Below are 24553 nucleotides of genomic sequence, written 5' to 3'. Positions count from 1 at the left end.
CTGGAGGGGATTATGCTTAGTGAAATATGTCAAGAAGAGAAAGACAATTATCATATGTTCCACATATCATCTGTGGAACACAAGGAATAGCTCAGAGGACCTCAAGGGAAGTGATAGAAAACTGAATGGGGAGAAATAAGAGAGGGAGACAAATTATAAGAGATTCCGGACTTCAGAAAGAAACTGAAGTTTACAGAAGGGAGGGCATGGGGATGATGTGGTAACCAGGTGTGGGTATTAAAAGGAACATTTTATCGAGTACTGGGTTTTATATGCGAGTAATGAATCAGTGAATACTATATCAAAACTAATGTTCTAGGGCCTACCCTGCCCCCATCCTTTTCTGAGTGAGGTCCCTCCACAGCTGGCCCAGCGGGGTGGTACCCTAGTGGCCCTGGCACTCTACTACTGGGCAGGAATAGAAGACAAACAAACCCATAACATCTTCCTAAGAAGTGTCATATTTTATTAATCCTCAGGAAGGGTGAGAGAAGTTAGCAGTAGCTATTAAAAAACCATCTAGTGATGATAGATACAATCAGTTTCACACAAGATGCTGTTCCCCAAAAGGTTAATACACTACCTTCTAATGACATTGTAAGCATTCAGCAGAAACAGATGCCTGTCTGTGGAAAGGACAGGACATTTTTGTTAGTTGTGCAGAATCTTGAACAAACTATATGCCACCTGACTCCTCAAGTCCAGAAAACCCAAGTTCAGAAGGTAGTGATACATGTTTTTATAGTTTTTCCTTTTATGAATTGAAGAATGTAACACATAACTTTGATTAAGACCCATTTCTCTCAGTGACAACAAGATCAGAGAGGGAGGATATGCAGTTGTATATAAAGGCTACATGAACAACAAAACTGAAGAAACTTGAAGTAATGGTTGACATTAGTACTGAAGAACTGAAAGAGCACTTTTGTTCAAGAAATAAAAGTTATGGCAAAGTGTCAACGTGAGAACTTTGTAGAACTGCTTGGTTTCTATAAGAAAAACATTGATTTCTGTACATTGACTTTGTATCCTGCCACGTTGCTGAATTGCTGTATGAATTCTAGTAGTTTGAGTGTGGAGTCTTTTGGGTTATCCATATAGAGAATCATGTCATCTGTGAAGAGAGAGAGTTTGACTTCTTCATTGCCAATTTGGATACCTTTTCTTTCTCTTTGTTGTCTGATTGCTCTTGCTAGAACTTCTAATATGATGTTGAACAAGTGTGGTGAGAGTGGGCATCCTTCTTGTGTTACTGATCTCAACGGGAAGGTTACAAGCTTTTTCCCATTGAGGATGATATTTGCTGTGAGTCTTTCATAGACAGATTTGATGAAGTTCAGGAATGTTCCCTCTATCCCTATACTTTGAAACATTCTAATCAGGAATGGATGCTGGATTTTGTCAAATGCTTTTTCTGCATCACTTGAGAGGACCATGTGGTTCTTCTCTCTTCTCTTATTAATTTGTTCTATCACATTGATTGATTTGTAAATGTTTGAACCATCCTTGTAGCTCAGGGATGAATCCCACCTGGTCATGGTGGATAATCTTTTTAATGTGCTGTTGGATCCTGTTGGCTAGGATCTTGTTGAGAATCTTAGCATCCATATTCATCAGTGATATTGGTCTGAAATTCTCCTTTTTAGTAGGGTCTTTGCCTGGTTTGGGGATCAGGGTAATGCTGGCTTCATAGAAAGAGACAGGAAGTTTTCCTTCTGCTTCAATTTTTTGAAACAGCTTCAGGAGAATAGGTGTTATTTCTTCTTTGAAAGTTTGGTAGAATTCCCCAGGGAATCCTTCAGGTCCTGGGCTCTTGTTTTTTGGGAGGTTTTTGATCACTGCTTCAATCTCGTTATTAGATATTGGTCTATTCAGGTTGTCGATTTCTTCCTGATTCAATTTTGGGAGTTTATAGTTTTCCAGGAATGCATCCATTTCATCTAGTTTGCTTAGATTATTGGCATATAACTGTTGATAATAACTTCTGATGATTATTTCTACTTCCTTGGTGTTAGTTGTGCTCTCTCCCTTTTCATTCATAATTTTATGAATTTGGGATTTCTCTCTTTTCTTTTGGATTAGTGTGGCCAATGGTTTATTGATCTTATTAATTCTTTTAAAAAAACAGCTTCTACTTTCATTGATACATTCTATTCTATCTCTGGTTTCTACCTCAGCTCTAATCTTGATGATTTCCCTTCTTATGTGTGGAGTTGGTTTGACTTGTTGTTGATTCTCCAGTTCTTTAAGGTGTAGAGACAGCTGCTGTGTTCTGGATTTTTCAATTTTTTTGAGAGAGGCTTGGATTGCTATGTATTTCCCCCTTAGGACTGCCTTTGCTCTATCCCATAGGTTTTGGACCGAAGTGTCTTCATTCTCGTTGGTTTCCATAAATTGTTTCAGTTATTCTTTGATCTCCTGGTGATCCAAGCATTCTTAAGCAAGGTGGTGTTTAGCTTCCAGGTGTTTGAGTTCCTTCTGAACTTTTCCTTGTGATTGAGCTCCAGTTTCAAAGCATTGTGATCTGAGAATATGCAGGGAATCATCTCAGTCATTTGGTATGGGGTGAGTCCTGATTTGTGACCCAGTATATGGTCTATTCTTGAGAAGGTTCCATGGGCACTTGAGAAGAATGTGTATTTTGATATTTTAGGGTGGAATGTTCTGTATATATCTATGAGGTCCATCTGGTCCAATGTGTCATTCAATGCTCTTCTTTCTTTATTGATTTTCAGCTTCGATGACCTGTCTATTTCTGAGAGAGGCATGTTAAGATCTCCTACTATTAATGTATTCATATCAATATGACTCTTTATCTTGATTAACAGGTTTCTTATGTAATTGGCTGCTCCCATATTGGGGCATAGATATTTACAATTGTTAGATCATCTTGGTGGATAGTCTCTTTAAGGATTATGTAGTGTCCTTCTGTATCTCTGACTACAGTCTTCAGTTTAAAATCTAATTTATCTGATATGAGAATCGCTACCCCAGTCTTCTTTAGAGGCCCATTGGCATGAAAGATGTTTTTCCATCCCCTCACTTTCAGTCTGGGTGTATCTTTATGTTTAAAATGGGTCCTGTCATTTTATCTAATCTGTAACCCTGTAACATTTTATGGGCACATTTAGGCCATTCACACTGAGAGTGATTATTGATAGATACATTTTTATTGACATCGTGTTACCTTTGAAGTCTTTCTGTAGATTGTCTCTTTATTTCTGTTCAATGCTATTCTTAGAATTTTTCCTCTTTTATAGAACCCTCTTTAATATTTCCTGCAGTGTCGGCTTGGTGGTTGCGTAGTATTTTAAGCCTTGCCGGTCTTGGAAACTATTTATCTCTTCATCCATTTTGCTTTCTTATCACTAACAATGAAAATACAGAAAGGGAAATTAGAGAATTGATTCCATTTACTATAGCACCAAGAACCATAAGATACCTGGGAATAAACCTAACCAAAGAGGTAAAGTATCTGTACTTGAGGAACTACAGAACACTCATGAAAGAAATTGAAGAGGAGGGGCACCTGGGTGGCTCAGTGGGTTGGAGCCTCTGAGTTCGGCTCAGGTTGCGATCCCAGGGTCCTGGGATTGAGCACCGCATCGGGGTCTCTGCAAAGTGGGGAGCCTGCTTCCTCCTCTCTCTCTGCCTGCCTCTCTGCCTACTTGTGATCTGTCTGTCAAATAAATAAATAAAAATCTTAAAAAAAAGAAAAGAAATTGAAGAAGACACAAAAAGATGGAAGACCATTCCATGCTCTTGGTTTGGAAAAATAAACATTGTTAAAATGTCTATACTGCCTAGAGCAATCTATACTTTTAATGCCATTCCGATAAAAATTCCACCGGTATTTTTCAAAGAGCTGGAGCAAACAATCCAAAAATTTTTATGGAATCAGAAGAGACCCTGAATTTTTAAGGAAATGTTGAAAAACAAAAGTAAAACTGGCGGCATCATGTTACCTGATTTCAAGCTTTATTCCAAAGCTGTGATCACCAAGACAGCATGATACTAGCATAAAAACAGACAAGGAAACAGTCAATAAAACAAAGAGGCAACCCACGGAATGGGAGAAGATATTTGCAAATGACATTACAGACAAAAGGTTGATATCCAGGATCTATAATGAATTCCTCAAACTCAACACACACAAAACAGACAATCATATCAAAAAATGGGCAGTAGATATGAACAGACACTTCTCCAATCAAGACATATGAATGGCTACCAGACACATGAAAAAATGTTCATCATCACTAGCCATCAGGGAGATTCAAATTAAAACCACATTGAGATATCAGCTTACACCAGTTAGAATGGCCAAAATTAACAAAACAGGAAACAACATGTGTTGGAGAAGATGTGGAGAAAGGGGAACCCTCTTCCACTGTTGGTGGGAATTGCAAGTTGGTGCAGCCTCTTTGGAGACCAGTGTGGAGATTCCTCAAGAAATTAAAAATAGAACTTCCTTATGACGCTGCCATTGCACTAGTATGTATTTACCCCAAAGATACAGATGTCGTGAAAAGAAGGGCCATCTGTACCCCAATGTTTATAGCAGCACTGGCCACGGTCACCAAACTATGGAAAGAACCAAGATGCCCTTCAACGGACGAATGGATAAGGAAGATGTGGTCCATATTCACTATGGAGTATTATGCCCCCATCAGAAAGGATGAATACCCAACTTTTGTAGCAACATGGACGGGACTGGAAGAGATTATGCTGAGTGAAATAAGTCAAGCAGAGAGAGTCAATTATCATATGGTTTCACGTATTTGTGGAGCATAACAAATAACATGGAGGACATGGGGTGTTAGAGAGGAGAAGGGAGTTGGGGGAAATTGGAAGGGGAGGTGAACCATGAGAGACTATGGACTCTGAAAAACAATCTGAGGGTTTTGAAGGGGCAGGGGGTGGGAGGTTGGGGGAACCAGGTGGTGGGTATTGGAGAGGGCATAGATTGCATGGAGCACTGGGTGTGGTGCAAAAATAATGAATACTGTTATGCTGAAAAAAAAAAAAAGAACTGCTTGGTTTATTACGTGGTGGAGATGACCTCTGCTTAGTGTATGTTTATATGCCCAATGGCTCATTGCTAGACAAGGTGACTTGGTTTGATGATATTCCACTACTTTCTTGTCATATGAGATGCAAGATTGCTCAAGATGCAGCTAATATTTTTGTTTTACATGATAACCATCATATTCATAGAGACATTAAAATGGCAAATATCTTAATAGATGAAAACATTACAGCCAAAATATCTGACTTTGGGCTTGCATAAACTTCTGAGAAGTTGGCCCAGACAGTTATGAATAGCAGAATTGTGGGAACAACAGCTTATATGGCACCTGAGGATTTTTGAGGAGAAATAACACCCAAATCTGACATCTAAAGTTTTGGTGTGGTTTTATTAGAAATAAGAAGTGGACTTCCAGCTGTAGATGAACATCATGAACCTCAGTTATTGTCAGATATTAAAGAAGAAATTGAAGCTGAAGAAAAGACAATTAAAGACTATGTTGATATGAAGATGAATGACACTGATCTCACTTCCATTGAAACTATGTACTCTGTTCCTAGTCAATGCCTGCATGAGAAGAAAAATAAGAGAGTAGACATTAGGAAGGTTCAACAGCTGCTGCAAGACGTGACTTCCAAAATTTTCCTGGAATAGACTCTGATCATTTTGTATACCCCTATCTAAACCATTTTTTAAGCAATTTTTTTGTAAATATTCTTTTTTTACCTTTAATAAGGCAACATGGAGTAGTTCAGTGGCTACTAAAGCTTGCATAGAACCCCCAACAAATATAGAACACACAAAACTATAACCACAATATCAACCTTAAACCCTAGCTTGTTAGTGTCACCCTCAGTTCTTGCTTAATCCTTCAGAACTCTCCTTGGAACCTCACCAAACATGGTTTGAAAACTATAGAATTAACAACAAAGAGGACTGGACCATAGGATGAAAAGACCCTAGGACAAAGCCCAATTCTACTCCTAATTTGCTGTAGATCTTTGGACAATCCTTTCAAAGCTTTGAACCTTGTTACACCCTCCCCCACCAGTGGTATCATTAGATAACTCTTATGCTTCTCTGAGTGATAGTCATGAAGTTCAAATGGGGAAACACAAGTATATGCACCTTGTAAGATGTAAAGTGATTTGAAATTTAAAGTTTATATACAATCCAACTATAGTCATTTGTTTATAGGGAAAAAACTAATGATGTACTACATGTTGGCTAACTGAACATGATAATAGAAAAAGAAATAAAGGGCACCCAAATTGGGAAAGAAGAATTAAAACATTCACTATATACAGATGACATGATAATATATACAAAAACCCTACAGACTCCACCAAAAGCTACCAGAATGAAAAAAATGAATTCATTAAGTTCATGGGTTACAAAATCAATATACAGAAATCCATTGATTCTCTATGTGCTAATAATGAAATTGAAGAAATATAAATTAAGAAAATAGTTCCATTTACTTTATACCAGAAACAATTAAACACTTAGGAATGAAATTAACCAAATAGGTGAAAGACTTGTACTCTGAAAACTATAAAATGATGAAACAAATTAAAAATTCACAAATAAGTGGAAAGATATTTTATGTTCATTGATTGGGAGAATGAATATTGTAAAAATATCCATACTATGCAAAGCAATCTGCAGATTTAATTCAATCTGTATCAAAATTCCAGCAGCTTTTAAAGCAAAATTAGAACAAATTATCCTAAATTTGTATGGAACTGTAAAAGACCCTGAAGATCCAGAACAATCTTCAGAAAGAAGAGTAAAACTGGAGGAATTGTAATTTCATATTGTATGCTATGGAATGGGAAAACTTATTTGGAAATGACATATCTGATAAAGGGTTAGTATTCAAAATGTTTAAGAACTAATGGAATTCAAACAAAAAAAAAATCCCAAATCATCAAATTAAGAAATGGTCGGAATACATGAACAGATATTCCTCCAAACAAGACATCCAGATGGCTAACAGACACATGAGAAATGCACAACATCACTCAGCATTGGGGAAATACAAATGGAAACTATGATGAGATACCACCTCAGACCTATCAGAATGGCCAAATTCAAAAGCACAAAAATCAAAAGTTTCTGGTAAGGATGTGGAAAAAAGAAACCTCTTGCACTGTTGGCGAGAATGCAAATTGGTGCAGCCACAATGGAAACTGGTATGGAGATTCCTCAAAAATTTCAAAATAGAATAATTATATGATCCAATAATTCCACTGCTGGGTAGTTACCTAAAGCATATGAAAGTGCTAATTTGAAAAGTTATATGCATCTCTATTTTTTTCAGCATTATTTACAAAGGCTAAATTATGGAAGCAGTCCAAGTGTACATTGATAGATGAATAAATAATGGAGATGAGGTAAACACACACACACACACACACACACACACACACATATATATGTATATATGTATGCCCATACATATATACAATGGGATTAAAAAAAAACATAAAAAGTAATAAAATCTTGTCATTTTGCAACAACATGGATGAAGCTAGAGTTAATAATGCTAAGTGAAATAAGTCCGTCAGGGAAAGACAAATAACACAAATAACACACGATTTTACTCATATGTTGAAATTAATAAGTAAAAGAAACAACATTTTTAAAAAAGAGACACAAACAAACAATAAGACCAGACTCTTCAGATATGAAGAACGTATTAATGGTTACAAGAGGGAGGTGGTTTGGGGGAGAGGTAAAATAGGTGAAGTGGATTAAGTGTATACTTATCATAATGAGCACTGTGTAATGTACAGAATTGTTCAGTCATTGTATTTTGCACCAGAAAATAATGAAACACTGTATGTTAATTATACTGGAAATAAAATCTTAAAAAGTGGGTGACTTGCAGACAACATATAGCTGGATCTCTTTTTTCAAGTTTTTATTTAAATTCCGGTTAGGTAGCTTGTGGTATAATATTAGTTTCAGGTGTATGCTAGAGTAATTCAACCCTTCCATAACACCTGGCACTTTTTAACAAGTGTACTCTCACTATCACCTATTTAACACCTTCACCCATTGACCTCCACTCTGGTAACCACCACCTTGTTCTCTATAGTTGAGTCTGTTTTTTGGTCTACCTCTCTGTAACTTTTTCCTTCGCTCATTTCTTTTGTTTCTTAATTTCCACATATGAGTGAAATTATGTGTCCTTTTTCTTTCTCTTTAATAATGTATCATAATACTCTGTAGCTCTATCCATGTCCTTGTAAATTGCAAGATTTCATTCTTTTTATTGGAGTAATAATCCATTGTATGAATATTTCACATTTTTGTTATCCATTCATCAGTCGATGGACACATGAGCAGTTTCCATTATTTGGCTATTGTAAATAATGGAGCTAGGAATATTAGAATACATATTAGAATACATGTATTTTATTGAATTAGTATTTTTTTTAAAGATTTCATTTCTTTATTTGACAGAGAGAGATCACAAGCAGGCAGAGAGAGAGGAGGAAGCAGGCTCCCTGATAAGCAGAGAACCCGATGCGGGGCTCCATCCCAGGACCCTGGGATCATGATCTGAGCTGAAGGCAGAGGCTTAACCCACTGAGCCACCCAGGCGCCCTGAATTAGTATTTTTGTATTCATTGGATAAATACCCAGTAGTGCATTTACTGGATCATAGGGCAGTTCTATTTTTAACTGTTTGAGGAACCTCCATACTATTTTCCGGAGTGACTGAACCTGTTTGCACTCCCAGGACAGTGTGTCTTTCTCAACATTCTTTGCAACAACTGTTGTTTCTTGTGTTTTTGAAATTAGCCATTCTGACAGGATTGAGCTGATATTTCATTGTGGTTTTGACTTTAATTTCCATGACAGAAAGTGAACATGAACATCTTTTCATGTACTATCTGTTCATGTTGTCTGCCCATTTTAATGGGATTATTTGTTTTTTTGGAGGTTGATTTGCATAAGTTCTACATATTTTGAATACTAACCCTTTATCAAATAGGTTATTTGTAAATGTCTTCTTCTATTCCATAGGTTTACTTTTAGTTCTGCTGATTGTCACCTTCAGTGTGTAGAAACTATTTATTTTTATTAGGTCCCAATAGTTTATTTTTGCTTTTGTTTCATTTGCCTCAGGGAACATGTCTAGAAGGAGCCTGCTATACCTAGTGTCAAAGAGGTAACCATCTGTGCTATCCTTTAGGAATTTGATTGTTTCCTGTATCAGTTCTTTAATCCATTTTGAATTTATTTTTTTGTACGATGTAAGAAAATGGTCCAGTTTTATTCTTTTGTATGTTTGCTGTCCAGTTTTACTAACCCCTTTTGTGGAAGAGACTGTCTTTTTCTTGCTGGGTATTCTTTCATGTTTTGTCAAAATTAAATTGACAAATAGTTGGGGGTCCATTTCTGGGTTTTCTGTTTTGTTCTGTTAATCCATGTGTCTATTTTTAAAAAGATTTATTCATTTATTTATATATAGAGAGAGAAACCAAGAGAGAGGGCAGAGGGGGAGAGAGAATCTCAAGCATTCTCCACATTAAGTGAAGAGCCCAGTATGGGGCTTGATCTCACAACCCTGAGTACAGGACCTGAGCCAAAACCAAGAGTCAGACACTTAACTGACTGCACCACCCACACACCCTTTATGTGTCTATTTTTGTGTGTGTATGTGCCAGCATCATACTGTTTTGGTCACTGCAGCTTAGTAATATAACTTGAAGTCCAGAATTGTGATGCCTCTAGCTTTGTTTTTCTTTTTGAAGGTTCTTTTTACCTATTCAGGGTCCTTTATGGTTCCATGCAAATTTGTGGATTATTTGTTGTAGCTCTGTGAAAAATTCTCCTGGCAATTTGATAAGGATTGCATTAAATGTGTAGATTAGATAGTATAGACATTTCAATATTTTTTTTCTTTTAATATATGCTCATGGAATGTTTTTCTCTTTATCTTATCTTCAATTTTTTTTATCAGTGTTTTGTAGTTTTCAGAGTATAGGTCTTTTAACTCTTTAGTCAGGTGTTTTTCCTAATTATCTTATGATTTTGGTTGCTGTATAAATGGTATCGTTTTCTTAATTTTTCTTTCTACTTGTTAATTATTGAGGTTTGGAAATGCAATGAATTTCTGTACATTGGTTTTGTATCCTGCAACTTTGCTGAATTTACTTGTTAGTTCTAGAATGTTTTTTGATGCAATCTTTTGTATTTTTCTATATAAAGTATTATGTCATCTGCAAATAGAAAAACTTTGAGTTCTTCCTTGACAATTTTGATGTCTCTTCTTTCTTTTGCTTTTCTGATTGCTGTGGCTAAGACTTCCGGTACTATATGAAATAACAGTGGTGACAGTGGTCATCCCTGTTCTATTCCTGACTGTAGAGGAAAAGCTCCCAGTTTGCCTCCATTGATGATGAAATTAGTTGTGGTTTTTTCATAGATTGCCTTTATATGTTGAGGTATTTTCCTTCTAAATCTACTTTTTAGAGGATTTTTGTCATGAACAAATGTATTTTGTTAAATGCTTTTTCTGCATCTATTGAAATGATTATACATTTCATATACTTTCTTTTATTAATGCACTCTATCATCTTGATTAATTTGCAAATACCATTCCACACTTGCAACACAAGAATAAATCCCACATGATCATATGAATGATTTTTGTCATACTTTCTTGTATTCATTTTGCTACCATTTTATTGAAAATGTTTGCATCTATGTTCCTCAGAAATATTGGTCTGCAGCTCTCTGTTTTAGAGGACATGTCCTCTGGTTTTAGTATCTGGGTAATATTGGCTTCATTGAATGAATTTGAAAGTTTCCTTTCCTTTTCTATTTTTTTTAATAGTTTGAGAAGAATAGGTATTAACTGTTGTTTAAATATCTGGTAGAATTGGCCTGTGAAGCCAAGTGACACTGGACATCTATTTGGTGAGAGTTTTTTTTTCCCTCATTCAATTTTCTTGTGGGTTATCAGTATTGTCAAGTGTTCTAGTTCTTCCTGTTTCAATTTTTGCAATCTCATGTTTCCAGGAATTTATCCATTTTGTCTAGGTTGTCCAATTTGTTTTATTGTTTTTCATAATATCCTCTTATAATTGTTTATATTTCTGTTGTGTTAGTTGTTATTTCTCTGCTTTTGTTTGTACATTTAATATTTGGGTCCATTATATTTTCTTTTGATAAGTCTGGCTAGATGTTTACCAACTTTATTAATTTTTCAAAGAACCACCTCCTGGTTTATATGATCTGTTTTATTTTTTAGTATCTATAACATTTATTTCTGATCTAATATTTATTAACTTATGTATACTCCTGGCTTTCAAGTTCATTTGTTCTTTTCCAAGGTCTTTCATGTGTAATGTTAGATTGTTCATTTGAGATTTTTCTTTCTTCTTAAGATAGACCTATATTTCTATATAATTCTCCCTTAAGACCACTGTTGTTGCTGTATTCCAGAGGTTTTCAATGGTTGTATTCTCATTTTCATTTGTTTCTGTTTATTGTAATTTTATTACAAGATCATTTTTAAAGTTAATTTATACATTTATCAATTTTTAATAAATTTAATCAATGATATATTCATTTTTGTAGGGAAACTTAATCTATTTACATTTTAGGCAAACTGGATAAGAAATTATTATAATTATTTTAAAATTATTTTCTGTTTTTCTTGCATTTGCTTAGTTTTTTGTGCTCTCTTGTTGTCTTTTTTTGTTAATTGATGTTTTCTTTTTGTAGTGATTCAGTTGGTATTTTAGCCTTTGAAAACCTGTGAAACTGATTACAGCATTTTCTTTGTAAGTAGTTTGGAACTTGCATATAATATACTGTACTCATCCTATGTTGATTATGACTTAAATTCATTCACATAAAAATATTGCACTTATGAAAGAGGAAGAAGATGTGGAAGAGTAGGGACCTTAGTTTTGCCTGGTCCCTGGAATTCAGCTAGATAGCTATTAAATTATTCTGAACACATAAAAACTCAACCCCTCACTCACAGCAAAGGACAGATCATCTAAGCAGAAGATAAACAAGGAAGCAAGGGCTTTGAATGACACACTGGACCAGAAGAACTTCATAGATATATACAGAGCATTCCACCCTAAAGCAACATAACACACATTCTTCTCGACTGCACATGGAACATTCTCCAGTATGGATCACATACTGGGTCACAAATCAGGTCTCAGCTGGTACCAAAATATTGGAAGTATTCCCTACATATTTTCAGATCACAATACACCTTACACCAGTTAGAATGGCCCAAATTAGCAAGACAGAAAACAACATGTGTTAGAGAGGATGTGGAGAAAGGGCTACCCTCTTACACTGTTGGTGGGAATCCAAGTTGGTGCAGCCTCTTTGGAGAACAGTGTGGAGATTCCTCAAGAAATTAAAAATAGAGCTTCCCTATGACCCCACCATTGCACTACTGTGTATTTACCCCAAAGATACAGATGTAGTGAAAAGAAGGGCCATCTGTACCCCAATGTTTATAGCAGCAATGGCCATGGTCACCCAACTGTGGAAAGAACCAAGATGCCCTTCAACGGATGAATGGATAAGGAAGATGTGGTCCATATACACTATGGAGTATTATGCCTCCATCAGAAAGGATGGATACCCAACTTTTGTAGTAACATGGACAGGACTGGAAGAGATTATGCTGAGTGAAATCATTCAAGCAGAGAGAGTCAATTATCATATAGTTTCACTTATTTGTGGAGCATAAAAAATAACATGGAGGACAAGGGAAGATGGAGAGGAGAAGGGAGTGGAGGGAAATTGGAAGGGGAGATGAACCATGAAAGACTATGGACTCTTAAAAACAATCTGAGGGTTTTGCAGGGGTAGGGGGTAGGAGGTTGGGGGAGTCAGATGGTGAGTATTATGGAGGGCATGCATTGCATGGACCACTGGGTGTGGTGCATAAACAATGAATTCTGTTATGATGAAAATAAATAAATAAATAAAAATTATAGAGAAGGCAAAGTTATATCCAGAGTAAAAACAACTTGATTATGAATAAAGGAGCCCTCTCAAATCCCCCCCCAAAAATAAAATAAAAAATAAAACTTGAACGAGAGGAAGGAAAACAAATGCATGGAAGGTGAAGAGTAGCATATTTAAAACTGAATGGCTCAAATAGGAAATTTAAGAAGAATTTTAAAAATCATGAAAACAAATGAAAATGAAAACACAACTGTTCAATACCTTTGGGTTGCAGCAAAGTTGGTCCTAAAAGGGAAGTGCATAACAATACAAGCCTTTTTCAAGAAACATAAAAAGTCTCAAATACACAACATAAATTTAGACCTAAAATATCTGGAGAAAGAACAAAAAATAAAGCTTAGACCTAGCAGGAGAAGGGAATTAATAAAATTAGAGCAGAAACCAATGAAATAGAAAGAAGAAGAGTAGAACAAATCAACAAAACTAGGAGCTGATTGTTAGAAAGAATTAATAAGATTGATAAACCCCTAGCCAGAATAAAAAAATAAAAGAGAAAGGACCCAAATTAATAAAATCATGAATGAAATAGGAGAGATCACAACCAACACCGAAGAAATACAAACAATTATAAGTACATATTATGAGCAACTATATGCCAAGAAATCAGGCAATCTGGAAGAAATGGAGGCATTTCTAGAAACATATAAACTAACACAAGTGAAACAGGAAGAAATAGAAAACCCGAACAGACCCATAACCAGCAGGGAAATTGAAGAAGTAATCAAAAATCTCCCAACAAACAAGTGTCCTGGGATGGATGGATTCACAGGGGAATTTTACCAAACATCAAAAGAAGAATTATTACTTATTATTCTGAAACTGTTTCAAAAAATTGAAATGGAAAGAAAACTTCTGAACTCTTTTTTAAAAAGATTTTATTTATTTATTTGACAGACAGAGATCCAAGTAGGCAGAGAGGCAGGCAGAGAGAGATGGAGAAGCAGGCTCCACACTGAGCAGAGAGCCCAATGTGGAACTTGATCCCAGCACCCTGGGATCATGACCTGAGCTGAAGACAGAGGCTTTAACCCACTGAGCCACCTAGGCACCCCCCCCAAACTCTTTTTATGAGGCCAGCATTACCCTGATCCCAAAAGCAGGCAAAGACCCCACCAAAATGGAGGAATTGCAGACCATTTCCCTGACGACATGGATACAATAATAGTTAACAAGACCCTAGCCAATAGGATCCAACATTATATCAGAAGGATTATTCACCACGACCAAATGAGATATATTCTTAAGCTGCAAGGTGCTCAACAACTGCAAATTGATGCCACAAAGTATATTGATAAAAGAAATAAATCCTGTTAATAAATTCAGATAAAAGTATTTGACATAGTACAGTTTCATTAAAACTCTCCACAGTGTAGAGCTAGAGGGAACATACCTCAATATCATAAAAAAATATATATGAAAATCCCAAAGTGAATATTGTTATCAATTGGAAAAAACTAAGAGCTTTTCCCCTAAGGTCAGGAACATGACAGGGATGTTCACTCTGACCACTGTTGTTCAACATAGTACCAGAAGTCTTAGCCTCAGTCAACAAAAAGACATAAAAGTCATCCAAACTGGCAAAAGAGAAATCAAACTCTCACTCTTAGCAAATGACATGATATTCTATGTACAAAACCCAAAAGACTCCAGGGGCAAAAAAAAAAGTTGGACTGATACAGGAATTCAGCAATGTAGCAGGATATAAACTCAAGCCACAGTAATCAGTTGCATTTCTATAAACTATCAATGAGACAGAAGAAAGATAAATTTAGGAATTGATCCAATTTACAATTGCACCAAACCACATAATCCTATGAGAATTAACCTAATAAAAGAGGTAAGGAATTTGTACTCAGGAAACTATAGAAAACTCATGAAAGAAATTGAGAAAGACACAAAGAAATGAAAAAGTCTTCCATGCTCAATGGATTGTAAGAACAAATATTGTTAAAATGTCTATGCTCCCCAGAACAATCTATACATTCAAAGCAATCCCTATCAAAATACCATCAACCTTTTTCACAGAGCTGGAAGAAATAATCCTAAAATTTGTATGGAACTGTGAAAGACCCCGAATTACCAGAGGAATGTTGTAAAAGAAAACCGAAGCTGTTGTCATGATCCCACTCTATAAGTTGTATTTCAAATCTGTTATCAATAAGACAGTTAGTACTGGCACTAGGACAGATGGTACCAGCACAAGAACAGATATATAGATCAATGGAATATAATAGAGAATTCAGAAATGGACCCTCAACTCCATGGTCAACTAATCTTCAACAAAGTAGGAAAGAATATCCAATGGAAAAAAGACAGTCTATTCAATAAATGGTTCTGGGAAAATTAAATAGCCATATGCAGAAGAATGAAACTGGTCCATTTTCTTTCACCATACACAAAAATAAGCTCAAATTGGATGAAAGACCTAAATGTGAGACATAAATGCATCAAAATCCTAGAAAAGAACAGAAATAGCAACCTCTTTGACCTCAGCCACAGCAATTTCTTTCAAGACACGTCTTCAAAAACAAGGGAAACAAAGGCAAAAATGAGCTATGGGGACTTAATCAAGATAAAAATCTGCTGCAAGGAAAGGAAACAGTTGACAAACCAAAAGACAAGTACAGAATGGGAGAATATATTTGCAAATGTTTTATCAAGTAAAGGGATAGTATAAGATATATAAAGTACTTATCGCATTCAATAGCCAAAGAACAAACACTCCTGACAAGAAATGGACAGAAGACATGAACAGACACTTCTCCAAAGAACACATGCACATGGCTAACAGAAATGTGAAAAAGTGTTCCACATCACTTGGCATTAGGGAAATACAAATCAAAGGCACAATAGATACAACTTCACATCAGTCAGAATGGCTAAAATTAAATTTGTTGTTAGGAAACAACAAATTTTGGTGAGGAAGTGGAGGAAAGGGAACCCACTGTTGTTGTGAATGCAGCTGTTCCAGCAGCTACTCTTGAAAATGGTATAGAATTTCCTCAAAATTTAAAAAAAGAGGTACCCTATGACCCAGCATCTTCTCTACTAGGTATTTACCCCAAAGATACAAATGGAGTGATCTGATGGGGTACCTGTATGTGCAGCAATGTCTACAATAGTCAAACTGTGGAAAGATGAATGGATAAAGAAAATGCTGCATAAGGAGGGCATGTATTGCGTAGAGTACTGGGTGTGGTGCATGAACAATGAATCTTGGAACACAGAAAAAATATTTAAAAATTTAAAAATTTTTAAAAATAAATATATATATATAAATATATATAATATATGTAAATCTATATATATTTAACATATAGATAGATAGATAGATAGATATCTACCTATATATAATGGAATAATCCTCAGCCATCAAAAAAAAAAGAAATCTTGCCATTTGCAGTGATATGGATGGAACTAGTGGGTATTATATTAAGCAAAATATGTCAACTACAGAAAGACAATTATCATATTGTTTCACTGTTTGTGGAATTTAACAAAATAGAGAACTATAGAGGAAGGGAAGGAAAAGTAAAATGAGACAAAATCAGAAGCAGAGATAAATCATTAGAGACTTTAACCATATAGGAAACGAACTGATGGTTGCTAGAGGGGAGAGAGGTGGGGGAGTGGGGTAACTGGGTGATAGGCATTAAAAAGGGCATATGATGTAATGAGCATTTGGTGTTACACACAACTGATGAATCATTGAACTCTACCTCTGAAATTAGTAATACAATATATGTTAATTATTATTTGAATGTACATAAAATTAAATTAAGTTAAAATATTGCATTTACTTTTCTCTTCACTCTGTGTTTTTGTAGTCAGAGTGTGATTCTTTAGCTTGTATTTATTCACTTAATTTTTATGTATTAACTTTTATTCAGGGTAAAAATTAATTTTCATAACACATTTACAACATTGTTTAATATGTGTATGTTTGTATATTTATCTGTGATTTGTCTGAGTTCATATGTTTTCATATTTTGGTTTAGCACATTTTGTTTCAATATTAATCTCCCTTAAGTGTTTCCTCTAGGTCAAGGTCTGTTGTTAAAAAGCAGTACTCCCACTCTCCCACAAAAAAAAAAAAAAAAAGGACCTCGATTTTATTAGAAAGACATTATCTTGTTTCATATATTTTTTTTCTTATTTGCTATAATTTTTTAGAATTTTAATTGTAATAAAATACATGTTACACAAAATTTGCCACTTAACCCATTTTAAGAGTATAGATCAGTGATAATAACTAGATTCATATTGATGTGTGACCTACATCACCATATATCCCAGTAACCTCACCTTTTTTTTTCATGTTGTAGAACTGCAAGTCTGTGTCCACTAACTATAGCTATATTCTCCCTTCCACCAAGCTCCTGGCAACCAACAGTTTTCTTTTTCTCTATATGATTTTGACTACTCTAAGTACCTTAATTATATGAAATTGTATATACTTGTCCTTGTCTTTTGCGACTGGCATATTTAACTCAGTATAATGTCCTCAAGTTTCAAAAATGTTTTGGCTAATTGCAGCATTTCCTTCTTTTCTTTTTAAGCCTGAACAATTCTCCATTGTGTATATATACCACATTTGCTTATACATATTTCTGTTGATTGACATTTGATTTGCTTACGTTTGATCTATTGTAAATAATACTGCTATGAACATGAATGTGCACATATTTTTTCAAAACCCAACCTTTAATTTTGTGTATATACAGTGGTGGACATTCAGAATCACGTGGCAATTGCATTTTTAATTTTTTGAGAAACAGTCATACTGTTTTCCATAGAGGCTATACATTTTACATTCCCACTAATTGTGCACTTTGGGAATTCATAATGCCTGGCTAGATAAGATTTAATAAACACATGCCTCTCTGGGTTAGACTAATTGAGAAGCAAAGAAAGAGTGTCCAGAAAACTAGGCCTCCTTTAGAGTTCCAGGACTGAAAACAGCTGGATCCTCCTTGAGGCTCAATTTACTCATTGAGGGAGTTAGTGCTTGACTTAGAAGAAACACTTATCTTTGGAGGTCACTCACTCCATTCACTCCCTATTTGCACGCCCATCAGGAGCACAGCTTGTTTTATTCACACAATACTCCCTATGCCACTCTCTTGATTATTACAACTTCTTGTTCCTTCTTTTCTCTTATTTCCTCCTGGTATTGGTAACACTCAAAAAAGGTGGAGGCAGGATCTGACTCAAGACATTTTGCCACTAGTGTCTGGTCCCCAGATTCCCTCCTTTCTCCTACAAACGTGTCTGGAGTAATCTTTTCTTTCATCACCTCAGGGTTTGCTGGCCAAACCTGGCAGTGCACAATAATTCCAAGATTTTCATATCCTTGCCAATTCTTGTTTCCTGTTTTTTTTCTTCTTTTTTCATTGTATCCATCCTAATGCGTGTGAGGTGATATCACATAGTAGTTTTGATTCTCACTTTTCTAATTGTTAGTAATATTGAGCATCTTTTTATGTGATAATTGGCCATTCATATAACTTATTTGGAAAACAACTATTCAAATTCCTTGTTCATTTTGTAATCAGGTTGTTTTTGTTGTTGTTAAGTACTAGGTTTTCTCTTAAAGTTGGATTTTAATCCCTTATCAGATATATGTTTTGCTAGTATTTTCTCCCATTCTGTTGATTGCCTTTTTAGTCTGTATAGCATTTTTTGTTGCATAATTTTTCCAATTTTTCTTTTGTTCTCTGTCCCTTAGGAGTTGTATCCCAAAAGTTATTCCTAATTTCAAAAATCATAAAGTTTTTAATCCCACCTTTTCATCGAAGAATTTTATTGAATTAGTTCTTACACTTAGGTTCTGTATCCATTTTGAGTTAATTGTTATTTTTACATTAAATTTTATTTTTTCAGTGTTCCAAGATTCATTGTTTATGCACCACACCCAGTACTCCATTCAATATGTGCCCTCCTTAATACCCAGCACCAGGCTTACCCATCTCCCCACCCATTTCCCCTCCAAAACCCTCAGCTTTTTTCTCAGAGTCGGCAGTCTATCATGGTTCGTCTCCCCTCCACTCCCACCCTGATTTTTCCCAATTCACTTTTTCTTTCTTTTTCTTAATGGCCTCCATGTCATTTTAATAGATAACTAATGAGGTGTTGGATAAGGGCTCAACTTCATTCTTTTGCTTGTAGAAATCAGTTTTTTCCAGCAACAATCGTTGAAAACACTATCTTTTCTCTATTTAATATTTTGGAATCTTTGTGAAAAATCATTTGACTATATATATAATTGTTTATTTCTGGTGTCTTTATTCTATTCCATTGGTACATATGATTACCTTTATGCCAATGCCACACTATTGATTACTGTATCTCGATAATAAATTTTGAAATTAGTGAGCCCTCCAGTTTTGTTCTTTTTAAAAGATTGTTTTTGCTATGCCGAGTCACATGAGATTCTGTATGAATTTTAGGTTGGGTTTTTCTATTTCTATGAAAAAATATAGCGATTTTGATAAGAATGTGGTTTTGATTTGCATTTCCCTGATTAGTGATGTTGCACATCTTTTAATGAATGTATTGGTCAACTGTATATCTGTGAAGCTTCTTTGTACCTAGTACAAATCCATTAACTTACTCACAGCTCAAATGTAACTGCATATCATTTAGCTTTGCAAGACATTCTCAATGGAATGATATACCTGAGAATGATAAATAATCACTGCAATAGATTGGTGCTTGGAGCATGAACAGAAACCAGTTTATATGGGCATTCCCTCTAGAATGTGCAAAGAATGTACATGATGTTAAAGCCAGTAAGTACCAATTTACAGTCTGGTGTTTCTGATGATAATTATCAAAAGCTGAGGCACATTCTCCATTTGAATGCATGTGTGATATGGGTCTAAAATATCTCTAAGCTGCAATAAGTTCTCTTGTGAGTTTTGGCCTCTGCAGATTGTTAGAGACACTCTTATGTGGCTAGTATGTTTATTCAAAAAGGTAACTTTATGGGGGGGTTTCTTGTTTCATTATAGTACCTGATATCTACATATATTGTCTGTAGGCTAAAGGAAGCAGATTATCCCTTTGTCTGAAATATAAATTGGTCATTGGCAGTTTCCTCACTGGGTGCTTTTGGACCTAGTGCCCAAACCTGGTCACTAATCTTATGGGGAGAGGGGAGCAAGGAGAAAACAGAGAGTACAGTGTATGGGCAACCTTGTCCAAATTACAGCTCCATGTCATTTTTTTTTTAAGGAACCCAGAATTACCTTTAAAAAGAGCAGTGGATATGGAAAGCAAAATAAATGGGTTACTTGTTATAGCTAGTAAAAATCAGCATCTCCAGTACAGACCATAAAAAATGCTGAGTCTAACCAGACATAGGTAAATAAACATGTGTTCAAAACTATATATATAAAATATATAAATTAAATATTGATCCTTAAGTGTAATGAGTGGAACTTTATGCAAATAAGGAATATTTAGTAATACTCTTTCAAAAAGAGTCAAAGTGGAGCTAAGGGTCAGCAAATTCAGAAAATATTTGTCAGTTAAAAATTATTAGATACCAGATTTAGACATGAAAGGCATAACTTACATTCTGTTACAGTCTTAATGTTGTTTACATGAAGAAATAGTTTATTTCATAAAAGGAAAAGAAAACAAGAAAGACATAAGAGTATTAATCAACTGATTACGAAGTCACATATTGTGATTAAAGGCGATACAAGAAACTGGAGATAATATTCTCATTGAGCAACATGTTAGGTATTTATTTATAGAGATTTTTTGAAAAGCTATATGCCTTAGAAAATAAGTATCATTGCCAAATTGATGATTTCTAATCTTTGAGGTACAAAGTAGTGAAGGTAAAACCAGTTAGTTCCAAGAAACTTGTCAGAGTATAAAAATATCTTTACAAATGTGTCACACAGTGCATATATATGGATCAGTTTTTTTTTTTTCATGTAATCACGAATGGACTATAAGGTTGGGGAAAATGAATAGTCTTTGGAACCATATTCTCCTTGGTTTAGAATCCTTGCTCCACAACCCTTCAGATAAGTGACCTTGAGAAAGTTACACATTTCAGAGCTTCAGTTGTCTCATCTATAAACTTGGAAAAATGGTATTTCACAGAAGAACTGAAACAATTCATGGAAACCAATGAGAATGAAGACACTTCAGTCCAAAACCTATGGGATACAGCAAAGGCGGTCCTAAGGGGAAAATACATAGCCATCCAAGCCTCCCTCAAAAAAAAATGAAAAATCCAGAACACACCAGCTGTCTCTACACCTTAAAGAACTGGAGAATCAACAAGTCAAACCAACTCCACACATAAGAAGGGAAATCTCAAGATTAGAGCTGAGATCAATGAGGTAGAAACCAGAGATACAGTAGAACGTATCAAGCAAACTAAAAGCTGTTTTTTTGAAAAAATCAATGAGATCGATAAACCATTGGCCACACTAATCCAAAAGAAAAGAGAGAAAGCCCAAATTCATAAAATTATGAATGAAAAAGGAGAGATCACAAATAACACCAAGGAAGTAGAAACAATCATCAGAAGTTATTATCAACAGTTATATGCCAATAAGCTAAGCAACCTAGATGAAATGGATGCATTCCTGGAGAAATATAAACTACCAAAATTGAACCAGGAAGAAATCGACAACCTGAATAGGCCGATATCGAATAACGAGATTGAAGCAGTGACCAAAAACCTCCCAAAAAACAAGAGCCCAGGACCAGACGGATTCCCTGGAGAATTCTACCAAACCTTCAAAGAAGAAATAACACCTATTCTCCTGAAGCTGTTTCAAAAAATTGAAGCAGAAGGAAAACTTCCAGACTCTTTCTATGAAGCCAGCATTACCCTGATCCCCAAACCAGGCAAAGACCTTACCAAAAAGGAGAATTTTAGACCAATATCACTGATGAATATGGATACTAAGATTCTCAACAAGATCCTAGCCAACAGGATCCAACAGCACATTAAAAAGATTATCCACCATGATCATCCCTGGGCCACAAAGATGGTTCAACTTTCGCAAATCAATGTGATACAACAAATTAATATGAGAAGAGAGAAGAACCACATGGTCCTCTCAATTGATGCAGAAAAAGCATTTGACAAAATCCAGCATCCGTTCCTGATTAAAACGCTTCAAAGTATAGGGATAGAGGGAACATTCCTGAACCTCATCAAATATATCTATGAAAGACCCACAGCAAATATCATCCTCAGTGGGAAAAAGCTTGCAGCCTTCCCGTTGAGATCAGGAACAAGACAAGGATGCCCATTTTCACCACTCTTGTTCAACATAGTATTAGAAGTCCTAGCAACAGCAATCAGACAACAAAGAGAAATAGAAGTTATCCAAATTGGTAATGAAGAAGTCAAACTCTCTCTCTTTGCAGATGACATGATTCTTTATATGGAAAACCCAAAAGACTCCACCCCCAAACTACTAAAACTCATACAGCAATTCAGCAACGTGGCAGGATACAAAGTCAATGTGTAGAAATCAGTGGCTTTTTTATACACTAACAATGAGAATACAGAAAGGGAAATTAGAGAATCGATTACAATTACTATAGCACCAAGGACCATAAGATACCTGGGAATAAACCTAACCAAAGAGGTAAAGGATCTGTACTCGAGGAACTACAGAACACTCATGAAAGAAATTGAAGAAGACACAAATAGATGGAAGACCATTCCATGCTCTTGGATCGGAAGAATAAACATTGTTAAAATATCTATACTGCCTAGGGCAATCTATACTTTTAATGCCATTCCGATCAATATTTCACAGGAGAATTAATCTGATATTTGTAATTTTCAAAGCTTGTTGAAAGCAATGAGCTATTTAAATTCAAGCTACTTCTGTCACTGTATTTGGATTTTTTTTTTTATTTTCAATTAACAGAGAGCATAAATGGCTTGTAATCTTTATGAGGGCAAAATGTGTGGCCATCTTAGTACTACATCTCTAGGGCCTAGCATAGTGCCTGACACCTGATAGGTACTCATTAAGTGGTTTTGAAATGAATGAATGGAAAAGATATGTTCAACAACTTTGAACAATTGTGGAGTGTTCAGATTAGGACAAAGGATTCATTTTAGAATGCTTTTAAACACAAGGATTTTTTTTTTTTAATTCATACTATTTTATTTTATTTTTTTTTATTATTTTTTTTTATTTCCAGCATAACAGTATTCATTATTTTTGCACCACACCCCGTGCTCCATGCAATCCGTGCCCTCTATAATACCCACCACCTGGTACCCCAACCTCCCACCCCCGTCCCTTCAAAACCCTCAGATTGTTTTTGATAAACACAAGGATTTTAACAGCCTCAGATGAGCAGAGCAAACTTAGCAAAATAATTCCTAGTAAAAGTTTTCTTGGAGCCAACCCTAAGAGATCAATGAATTTAAATAGTGACATTCTTGAATATGGCAAATGTGTAAATACCACAAAATTTGGAAAATCCATAAACCTTGTGGAATGTTTTAATTTTGATTCATTTAATAAGTACAGCATTTGTGGGCTGCTTAGTTACTGATAAGAGTTGAATTATATCAGTACCTTGATCTGAACAAGCTCAAAATCTAATTCAGAGAGCAAGATCAGAGAACTAGTGATGACAGTATATTGTTATGGGTGCTATGACTGAGATATAAACTTGTTATCAAGGTGGCAGAAAGTAAGAGGTACAATACAACATGTGTTGTGGAGTGTGATGAGATGGTGGGATTGTGCCAAGAAATTCATCTTAGAGGTATTAAACCTCGGAGCCAAGTCAGGAGGAACAGCTAAGATTTAGTCATTCAAATGAGGGAAGAAATTACAGGCAGATTAAACTTTTTAAAATGCCCTGAGCTGAAAGAATTCCAGACGGTAGGGACAAAAAGACATCTGTATAGGTGGAGGCTCAGTTTTAGGTATCTGGAGAAGGAAGTGAATTAGGCCTGATATACAAAGCCCAGGAATTTGAATTTTATTTATCAAAATTGAGTGAGCAATATTTTACCCTTTCCTGATAACTCAGGGCCACCAGGTACATATAGATTACCAAAGTGAACATAATAGAATGACATTTTCAGATCTGGCTTGCTGTGGTTAGAAGGACTAGTGCACCTTATATAATAAATATAAAATGTCATAATTTGTCACAATATTATAATTCTGATTTATGGCAACAGTCATTTTTATGGTTAGTTGCTAACATTTACAGTTAGTAGTGGAACAACTTTAGCAGCTCTTTTCCCTATTTTGTAAATTGCTGTCTATTCTGCTATAAGCTAACAAATTAAATAATTAAATTTTTTAGAATTATGTGGGAATTAAGTTCTATGTGAAGATAATACAACACATTTGTTACTGTAGACTCTCTCTTGTCCATGGCAGACAGTGCCAATTGATTATAGCATCTCTTCGCATAGAGTCAAAGTAAGGCCTTGAAATTTCTTCTTAGCATAATCCCTACATTTCAAGAAGCTACAAT

The 24553-nt window shown here is 35.3% G+C and overlaps 1 pseudogene; it reads left to right on the top strand.

Moving 5' to 3' along the window:
- Positions 1 to 603: 603 nt before the first annotated feature.
- LOC116583397 lies at positions 604 to 6243 on the top strand (annotated as a pseudogene).
- Positions 6244 to 24553: the final 18310 nt, after the last annotated feature.

The sequence above is a fragment of the Mustela erminea genome, chromosome X (genome assembly GCF_009829155.1).
Source record: "Mustela erminea isolate mMusErm1 chromosome X, mMusErm1.Pri, whole genome shotgun sequence".
NCBI lineage: Eukaryota > Metazoa > Chordata > Mammalia > Carnivora > Mustelidae > Mustela > Mustela erminea.
Note: the sequence above shows the minus strand (reverse complement) of the source record. Positions and strands in the feature narration are given on the sequence as shown.